Source organism: Meriones unguiculatus, chromosome 19 (assembly GCF_030254825.1).
Source record: "Meriones unguiculatus strain TT.TT164.6M chromosome 19, Bangor_MerUng_6.1, whole genome shotgun sequence".
In the NCBI taxonomy this organism is placed as follows: domain Eukaryota; kingdom Metazoa; phylum Chordata; class Mammalia; order Rodentia; family Muridae; genus Meriones; species Meriones unguiculatus.
In genome coordinates, this window is record NC_083366.1 from 45,905,930 (window position 1) to 45,915,309 (window position 9,380).

Below are 9,380 nucleotides of genomic sequence, written 5' to 3' on the forward strand. Positions count from 1 at the left end.
GTCAAAGGTCAGCCTTAAGAGTCATTCCTTAGGTACGTTGTCTACCTTGTATTTTGAAGTAGGACTCTCATTGAGACCCATGGCCTACCATTTTGGACAGACACCAGTGAAAACCCCAGCTATCCACTTTCCCCTCCTTCTCTCAGTGCTGGGATTATGAATTTACATGGGTGCTAGAGATTGAACTCAAGTCCTTTCAAGTTTTACCAACCGACCTATCTCCTAAGCTCCCTGAAGGTTTACTTATGGTGCTGTCTCAAAGTTGCTTCAGGCTTCCTTCATGACTTTATTCCCTTTTCAGGGAGTGCTTTTTCAAGCATTGGTCACTGTTAATGCCAAGGATTTAGATTTATCCAACTTATGCTTTCCTAGTTCCACTCTATGCCCACATTTTCTTAAAAGTTATAAAAAGAATTATGAGAGATAAATGAGAACTATTCTGTTTCTTATTGCCATTGCCAGTTTTTACTTGAACCGTCTAGTAATATGGCTAAGTCACTGTGTGGGGTGAGAAGAAATGTGACAAGGACAGCTATTGCATGACCTGGTAGGTACCAGTGAGTCCTGTTATGTCCTTGGCTTTGTTTTCATGTGAACAGCAAAGAACCCACAGCCCATATTGTTCTTAATGTATTGTAGCTCTGACCTCAGGCATTTGCTCTGGAGAGAACAGCAAAATACTCTTAACATTTTGAAAATGGCAGGAATGCTAATAAGAGAAGCCACAAAGACCCAAGAAACTGGAATTCTCAGAATTAGGTGGGGGAATTAATCTTAAATCAAGTAAGCTCACAGTTCATTCTCCTTTTAAATCCAGTTTCATGCTAATGGCAAATGCCATGATAGGAATTATTTCTCATTACTGTAAACTACAAATACTGATCTGTAAAGAAACCATGAGAATCTGATTAATTTTAAGAATTTATCAAAATAAATGTTCTGTACAGAAAAGTAAATCAGGCCATAGAGAACAATTTCCATTGGTAACTTGAAAGTTAGCCCAAGGCTGCTTTAACTACAGATATTTGCAGAAGATGAATTATAAGATTAGTGTTTATTGTGCAATTGTTTGAGCAACTTTGGATAAGGCAGTGGTTTCACAAATTAGGGAAGAATAGGGGCTGTTGAAATGGCTCCGTGGGTAAAAGCACTTGCTGCCTGTCTAAGTCATGTTCTATTGCTATGAAGAGACACCATGACCAAGGCGACTTATAAGGTATTTAATTAGGACTGTCTTACAGCTTCATAGGGTTAGTCTACAATCATCATGTCAGGAAGCATGGCGGTAGGCAGGCAAGCATAATGCTGGAGCAGTAGCTAAGAGCTGACGTTTGATCCACATGATGGAGGCAGAAAGAAAGCAAGACTGGACCTGGTGTGGACTTTTGAAACCTCAAAGCCCACCCCCAGTGCCACACCTTTTCCACCAAAGCCACACCTCCCAACTCTTCCCAAATGGTTCCACCAACTGGAAAACATTCAAATGCATGAGCCTATGGAAGCCAATCCCATTCAAACCACCACACTCCTAAACCCAGTGACCTAGGTTCAAGCTCCAGAACCCACACGGTGAAAGAGAACCAAGTCTACTAATTGCCCTATGACCGCCACACACATACCCATGGAATGGGTATGTCCACAACAAACAATAAGCAAATGTATAAATAAATAAATAAATAAATAAATGAAAAAATAAATAAATGTGATACTAAAAAAAAAAAAAAAAAAAGCCAGCTCCTCTGAGTGCTGTATCACCATGATAAATGTGGTCAGTTCAGATGCTCCGAATAATCTGAGACACAGCAATATATCCCAGTGGCAACAATTCTCCTATTGAGACACACAGAAAAAAATATGGAACTCCTCCAAACCATTGAACCTTTCCTTGTAACTGTTACAAACACGCAGCAGAAAACATAGACTATTGACACTCCCCACCCCCCCCAAAAGGGTGTTTGATCTGTACATTGAGTGGCACAGCATATCTGGCCTGGTGTTTATCTTACTATGGGGAGAGAGTAGAGGCACACAAACTCCATCAGTCAGATGTTGACTAGCACCCTCCCAGTGCTTTCTGGCACATTTCACATCATGCACGAAAATAACACAACATGTGGGGCAAACCGAAGTCCTTAACCTCAGCTTTGCTTTCTACTCTTTCTGCTACGTATAGTCAGCCATCATCCAAAACTATTAAGTGGAAGATTCCAGAAATAAACAATGGTTAACTTTAGCATTGTACATTGCTCTGGGTGCTGTGATAAAATTTTGCCCCATCTGTTCCTTCCTGACCACAGCATTATGTCCAACATAATGATAACCTGTGTACAACCCATCCACCAATCAGCGAGTCCCCACTTGATTATAAGGCCAATGGTCCAGAAGACATCCCAGAGCTGTGTTCAGGTAACAATTTTACTGAATGTTGGTCCAAAGTGCCCACATGAGGGAAGGCAGAAAACCAGGAAGGACGGATGAACCCTGGTGCTGTGTGACATTGCAGAGAAGGTATACCATAAAAAAGGTACGCATGGATTTTGGTAGTTTTGGACATCTACTGGGTGGGGGTTGGGAGGTCTTGTAATGTTCCCATGCAATAGATAGAAAAAGGATACGGTACTGAGGAGCTGGCTGTCTCAAGCCTACCCTACCTTTCCCAAGGCTGAGGATATCAGTGTTTTGAGAGTCTCAAACAGGGACCTGTTTAGTCTTTCTTTCTTTTTTTTTTTTACTTCTTTTATTTTTGAGATTATAATATAATTATACCATTTCCCCCTTCCCCATTTTCTCTTTAATCCTGTCCATATACTCCTCCTTGCTCTCTTTCAAAATCATGGCCTCTATTTTCAATAATTACTGTTACATGCATGTATGAATACCTATATACATATATGTTTCTAAATATAATCTGCTCAGTCTGTATAATGTTACTCATGTATATGTTTTCAGGGCTGACCGTTTGGTTTTCAGTAACCAGTTGTTGTCTTCCTAGGGGAGACTGTTTCACCTGCTCACAGCATAGTTGCCTCTAGTTCCTTGTGTGGGATTGAAGCCTCATGGTCTTTTCCTCATCCACTTTGGCATGACTATTGTCTTTGTCTAGCTCATGTTTAGGTAGTCATGTTGGTAAGACTTTATAGGTATAGCTTCTGACGTTACTAGTGTAGAGAAATTTTAATCCAACAACATGGCTGCTCTGCTCACATCCAAAGACCTTCTAGGTCTGTGTGATCTGGCTGAAATGTAGACACACCACACAACTTTATTCCCTCTGGCTGGAGTATAGACATGCCCTTAGTATATACCTTTAATCCCAAGCAATGAATACAAAGTTAGTTTGAAGCACCCACGTTCAAAAGTGACGAATCAGAGAAAGATTTGACAGAAAACGAGTCAGAGATAGGATATCCCCAACTCTCATGAGAACAAACAAGAAAGAGCAGTAGAGCTGAGACAGTAGAGAGAGAGAATAAAGTACAGTAGAATTCAGTAGAAAAGACAGCATAGTAGAGAAAGGAGTAGAGTTGGGTACGGGAGGGTCTGTGGAGATAGTAGAGTTTGGGAGTACAGGTAAGCTCAGTGCAGTTAAATGCAGTTCAGCTAAGTTCATAGAGTTCGGTGCAGTTCACTTCATGGAGTTCAGAAGCAGAGTAATTCAGTGAGGAGCTGAAAGAAGCCAGATTGAGTCAACCTACTTGGAGAGGAGTTTCAGCCAGAATAGCTGAGTTAAACCAGCCAGCCAGAGTTCAGAAAGAATAGAAAGGGCAGGTTATTGAGTAGTAAGTCTCAGAGGCTGAAACATTCTAGGCCTAGGTTAGCACACAGAGACAGTAAGACTCTGAGACGCCAATTACAAAGCTTAACTTTACTCCAGTTAGCAGAACATGAGACTCTTAATCTCACAGTTATGGGTTCGAGCCTCACATTGGGTGCCCGATATAAAAGTAACTTTGTATTCCCTAGAGTAATTGTCATCTCAGAGGCTTACTGCTAAATAATACTAGGATTTCCCCAACGTTTCGTGTGTGTGTGTGTGTGTGCATGTGGGGACCAGAGAACAACTTTCAGGAATTGATTTTTTTCCTCCCATCATGTGTGTCCCAAGGATGGAACTGAGCCTGCCAGGTTGGCAGCAGATACCTTTACCATCTTGCTGGCTCAAATATATCATTTTATGGATGAATCAAAATCTAGCATTTTATAAGTATACATACTCATTTTTTAAATCATATTTTAAGTGGCCAAAGGAAGTCAAAGAAAATAAGCATCCCTTGATTCACCAAGACCTTAGGTATGCCGAGATGCCATGTTCAAGAGAAGGGCAATGATGAGCCCCTCGTAGAGGATATCACTTTGGCCTAAATACATTTTTTTTTATTCTCTGATAATGTCATATAATGAACATGTGTTTATCGTATCTAGCCCTTTCATCCAACTCTTCCCAGGTCCATCCTCACTTCTCCACCTACCCAACTTTGTGTCCTCAATAAAAAAGGAAAGGAAGAAAGGAAGGGAGGGAGGGAAGGACAGAGAGAGAGAGAGAGAGAGAAAAGAAAAAAGAAAAGAAAAGAAAAGAAAAGAGAAAAGAAAAGAAAAGAGAAAAGAAAAGAAAAGAGAAAAGAAAAGAAAAGAAAAGAAAAGAAAAGAAAAGAAAAGAAAACTATCAGGTCTGATGTGTGCTTCCCAAGAGGGTATGGGTCATCCACTGGAGCCTGGCTGACCTACCAGGGGACAACAGCCTTAAAGACATGGACTCTCCCTCCCCCAGCAGCTAGCAATTGCTCCTTTGCTCAGGGTGTTCGCTTCTCCTCTCCATGCTGGGATTTTGTTGGACTTGAGCTTGTACAGGCCTTATGCATACTGTCACAACCACTGCTGTGAGCTCATCTGTGCGAATGCCCTGTTGTGTCTGGAGAACTTTCACTGTAACCTCCTACTGCCTCTGGTCTTACAGTCTTCCCATCTGCTCTTCCTCAACGTTCCCTGAACCTCGTGAGGAAGGAGTGTGATATGGGTCTCATTCAGGGCTAAGCATTCTGCAGGTTCTTATTCTCTGCACCTTGATCAGTTGTGAATCCCTGTGTTAATTGGCATCTGCTGCGCAAAGGGGCTCCTTTGACGAGGGTTGAGGGGTATATTGCAAGAAGTCCTTAGGAAAGCCTAGCTTGTGAGACACCATCAGGCAAGCACTTTCCTGACTGAGCTACCACCAGCTGTTCGGATGTTTTGGTATGTCCCGTGTATCATTGATGCCTTAGCCATTTCAATATGTATTCCTTGGCTGCAAGAAGCCAGTTCTTTGTGTTGTTGGAAACATGAGAGGTGAGGCAAGGAAGCTGTGTGGGCATTCATAACAATTCAGTTTCTAGAGCTTGTGGTTCATTGTGTGCCTATAAAAATGTGTGTGTGTTTCAAGACAGGATTTCTCCGTACTGTAGCCTTGGCTGTCCTGGAACTTGCTCTGTAGACCAGGCTGGCCTTGAACTCAGAGACCTGCCTGCCTATAATTCTTAAATGCTGGCCCTGGTTAAAGGTGTGTGCCACCATGCTTGGCTAAAAAAAAAAAAAAGAAGAAGAAAGAAAGAAAATGTATTAAAGCCACAACCAGGTATCTCTTATACAACTGTTAGAGTGACTAAAATGTCAGTAACTAAATGTCCCCTGCTAATAACAACTGCTGGTGAGGACCTGAAACAATGATTTTCATCACTGGAGGGAACACAGAATCATCTAGACACATTGGAAGACCATTTGGCAGTTTGCTACACAAACAGCAAAGCTTGCTCGTAACAAAAAAGAATCGGCAATCTTGCTTTCTGATGTTTACCCAGATAAGTTGAAGACTACGTAGTAGCTTTTTATGTAATTGCTTCAATGTGAAGGCAACCAAATGCTATTGTATAGGTAAAAGATAAACAAAATATGCTTCATCCATACAATAAAATATTATTCAGTGATTTTTTTAAAAAATGGCCTACAAGCCACAAAAGACATGAATGAATTTTTAAATGTATATTGTTGTGGCCGGAGTGATGATCTAACAGTTTAGAGCATGTGCTGTTCTTGCAGAGGACCTGAGTTCAGGGCCTAGCACCTATGCCAGATAGCTTGCAACCACCTATAACTCTAGCTCCAAAGGATTCTATACCCTTTTCTGGCCTCCACTGGCAACTGCACTCAGATGCTTATATACACATATATACACACGTAATTAAAAATCATTAAAATAATAAGTAAAACAAATATATATTACTAAGTAGAAAAAAGTCAATCTAAAAATGCTACATGTTGTATGATTTCTACCAAATAGCCTTCTAGAAAGAACTCATCTATAGGGGTTGATAGCTTAGTGGTTTCCAGGAATGCAGAAAACAAAGATGAGAAGATTAAATAGGGAAGTCACAGAAACAGGTTTAGGCAAAACTCATTCTGGTTTCTGTTATAACTCTGAATGTAAGATAGTAAGAAAGTAAGAATTCTTAAAAGTCTCGGGAAGTATGAAAGAAGGAGGAGTTAGTATGATGTGGAAAGGATGAGCTCCACAAGGACCAAATATATCTGGGCACAGGGGTCTTTTCTGAGACTGACACTCCACCAAGGACCATTTATGGATATAACCTAGAACCTCTGCTCAGATGTAGCCCGTGGTAGCTCAGTAACCAATTGGTTCCCATAGTAAGGGGAACAGGTATTATTTTTGACAGAAACTCAATGGCAGGCTCTTTGACCTCCCCATCCCCCAATGGAGGAGCAGTCCTGCTAGGTCACAGAGGAGGACTTTACAGCCAGTCCTGAAGATACCTGATAAAACTGGGTCAGATGAAAAGGGAGGAGGTTCTCCCCTATCAGTGGACTTGGAAAGGGGCACGGTGGAGATGAGGGAGGGAGATGAGGTGGGACTGGGAGGGAATGAGGGAGCAGGATACAGCTAGGATACTGAGTTAATAAAATGTAACTAATAATAAAAAATTAAAATAAATAAATTTTAAAAAAGGTCTTGGGAAGCTATATCACAGCCTCCTCCCCTCACAGTTTCAAACAACCAAGAAGGTGGGTTCTATGACTGAGGAAATAATGGTTTGTTTTTAATGTTTTTAGTATGGATCGCATATCCTCCATTGTCAGGAAGCAGAGAGAGATGAATGTTGGAAATCGGCTCACAGCCCCTTCGTTATTCCTCAGGTGTGGGACCTGAGTTCCTGGGATGGTTGTCAGCCACATTCAGTGTGTGTGTTCTACATTCCGTTGACCCCTTCTGAAAGCATCCTCATAGATATACTTGTAGGAGTGTTTCCACGGTGAATAAATGCTGTCATGTTGACAATGAGGACCTACTACCATAATGTACATGTGTTTTGTGGCACAGTTAACTGAGAGGGACAAAAAGCCTTGGCACTTCAAAAGCAGCAAGCAGCCTGGCACTCGGATCTTGGTTTATAAATACTGTTATTTCAAAATATTGGTGCAGTTGTTGACGTAACATTTCCTATAGCATAGCATGTGTTTGTTTGTAAGTCCAGTTGTTTCCCATCCTCTTCCCCTAGAGTCATAAAATTAACTTTATAAACTTCATATAACTGAGTGGGTTTAATTCATTATTAAGATAAGAAGAGGAAACAATTTAAGAACAAACTGTAAAAGAAAAAAAGAAAACTTAAGAGGAGACGAAAGCATTGATAAAGTGAAACCATCCAAAACTTGGAGAATCGATATCAGCATGTGTGGCTTGTTAAGGGAAGTGTGTCACTGGAGGTGGGCTTTGAGGCTTAAGAAGCCTAAGCCAGGCCTAGTGGCTCACTCTCTTCCTACTGCCTGTAGATCCAGATGTAGGACTCTTCATTACTTCTCCAGCACCATGTCCGCCAGCCCGCTACTGCCATGCTTTCTGTCATGGCGATAATGGACTAAACCTCTGAACTGTAATCAAGCCCCAGTTGAATGCTTCATTTCTTATAAGAATTGCTATGGCCATTGTGTCTCTTCACAGCAACAGAACACTAAGACAGCATGTATTGAACATCTACAATGAACCCTATACTGGATCTGACACCAAGTAAATGTCAATGTGGTTTCTGAATCTAATGAGTGATATTTACAGTTTAATAATAAAATAATAAATTATTGGTTTAAAATAATTTAAAAAAGAAGCATCGTGTAATAAAAGGAGCCAAGGGTCCTTGGAGAAGTGGGCTCGTTCTGAGTCTGGGACAGAAAGTACAGGAGATGAGCTGGGGGTATCCTGCAGTGTCAGAAGTAACAAAGTGATTACACCCAAACAGATAACCAGTTGACGTGTATATCAATAGGGACCACTCCAAAGCTCTCATATGTGAGCCCTGTTGAGAACCATTGGCACAGATAAAAGGGAAAGAAATTAGAACCAATCTATAGACACTAAGGGCTGGGAAACAGTTGAGTGATGCGGTGTAGGCTTTTAACACATGTTTGGCCTTAATTTCTGTTCCCAGCACTCTCCTCAAAAATTAAACTAATCTAAACTAATCAAATAAAACGGACACTGTTTGGAATTTTTTATTCAAAACAGTCAAGTAAAAGACTATATTTTAAGATTTGGGGGAAAGTAATTCTTGATTACGTACTGATTGGTATCTAAAAATTTTGTGTTAATTTTGTTATATTGATTTATGCAAAAAGGTACTCCTTCCTATTTTGGATGTATTTAAGTTGAAAAAGGATGGGGATTGCTTGATATCTGGTATTTGCTTTAAAATTCTAGGTTGGGCCAACAAGATGGCTCCATGCTTGTCCACAAGCCTGACGACCTAAGTTCAGTCCCCATGATCACATGACAAAAGGAGAGAGCAGACTCTCAAGCTGTCCTTCAGCCTCCACCTGTACACCGTGGCCTGCCACCACCATCCCTCGCACACCTCGGACATGATAAACAAACAGGCAAACAAATAAATAGATGCAAATTTAAAATATATTCTATATTGTTTTCTATATTCTATAGAAAACAATTAAAAATTAGAACAGGGATGGAAGAAACAGAGCATAAGTAGGAAATGAAATGATTCAGGGAGGTATGTGATGGGACCACGAGGCTTGCTAGACTCTCAAGTTTTTAATAGGTTTGAAATATTTTGGAGAAAATCGCTGAACATATCTAAGGAAATGGAAATATATGATCCCATGGGAATGAGATGTCAATTCTAGAAAAATGGTTTGGGGGAATCCTTAGAAAGTTAAACATAGTCTTAGTTCATTCTATTTCTAAGCTACATACGAAAGAGCTATAAATAGGTACTTAACAAATGTATGCATATGCAAAATAACACTATTCACAATACTGAAAGGTGGAAACCACTCAAATGCCTTCCAAGATATGAATGGGTAAAGAAAATGCACACGTATGGATG

General features: G+C 40.6%; 1 non-coding gene across 1 annotated transcript; it reads right to left on the bottom strand.

Moving 5' to 3' along the window:
• Positions 1-4,233: 4,233 nt before the first annotated feature.
• LOC132649411 (small nucleolar RNA SNORA67) lies at positions 4,234-4,359 on the bottom strand. Its single transcript, XR_009587844.1, has one exon. It is a non-coding gene; the product is annotated as a small nucleolar RNA SNORA67 (small nucleolar RNA).
• Between the last annotated feature and the right edge of the window lie 5,021 nt (positions 4,360-9,380).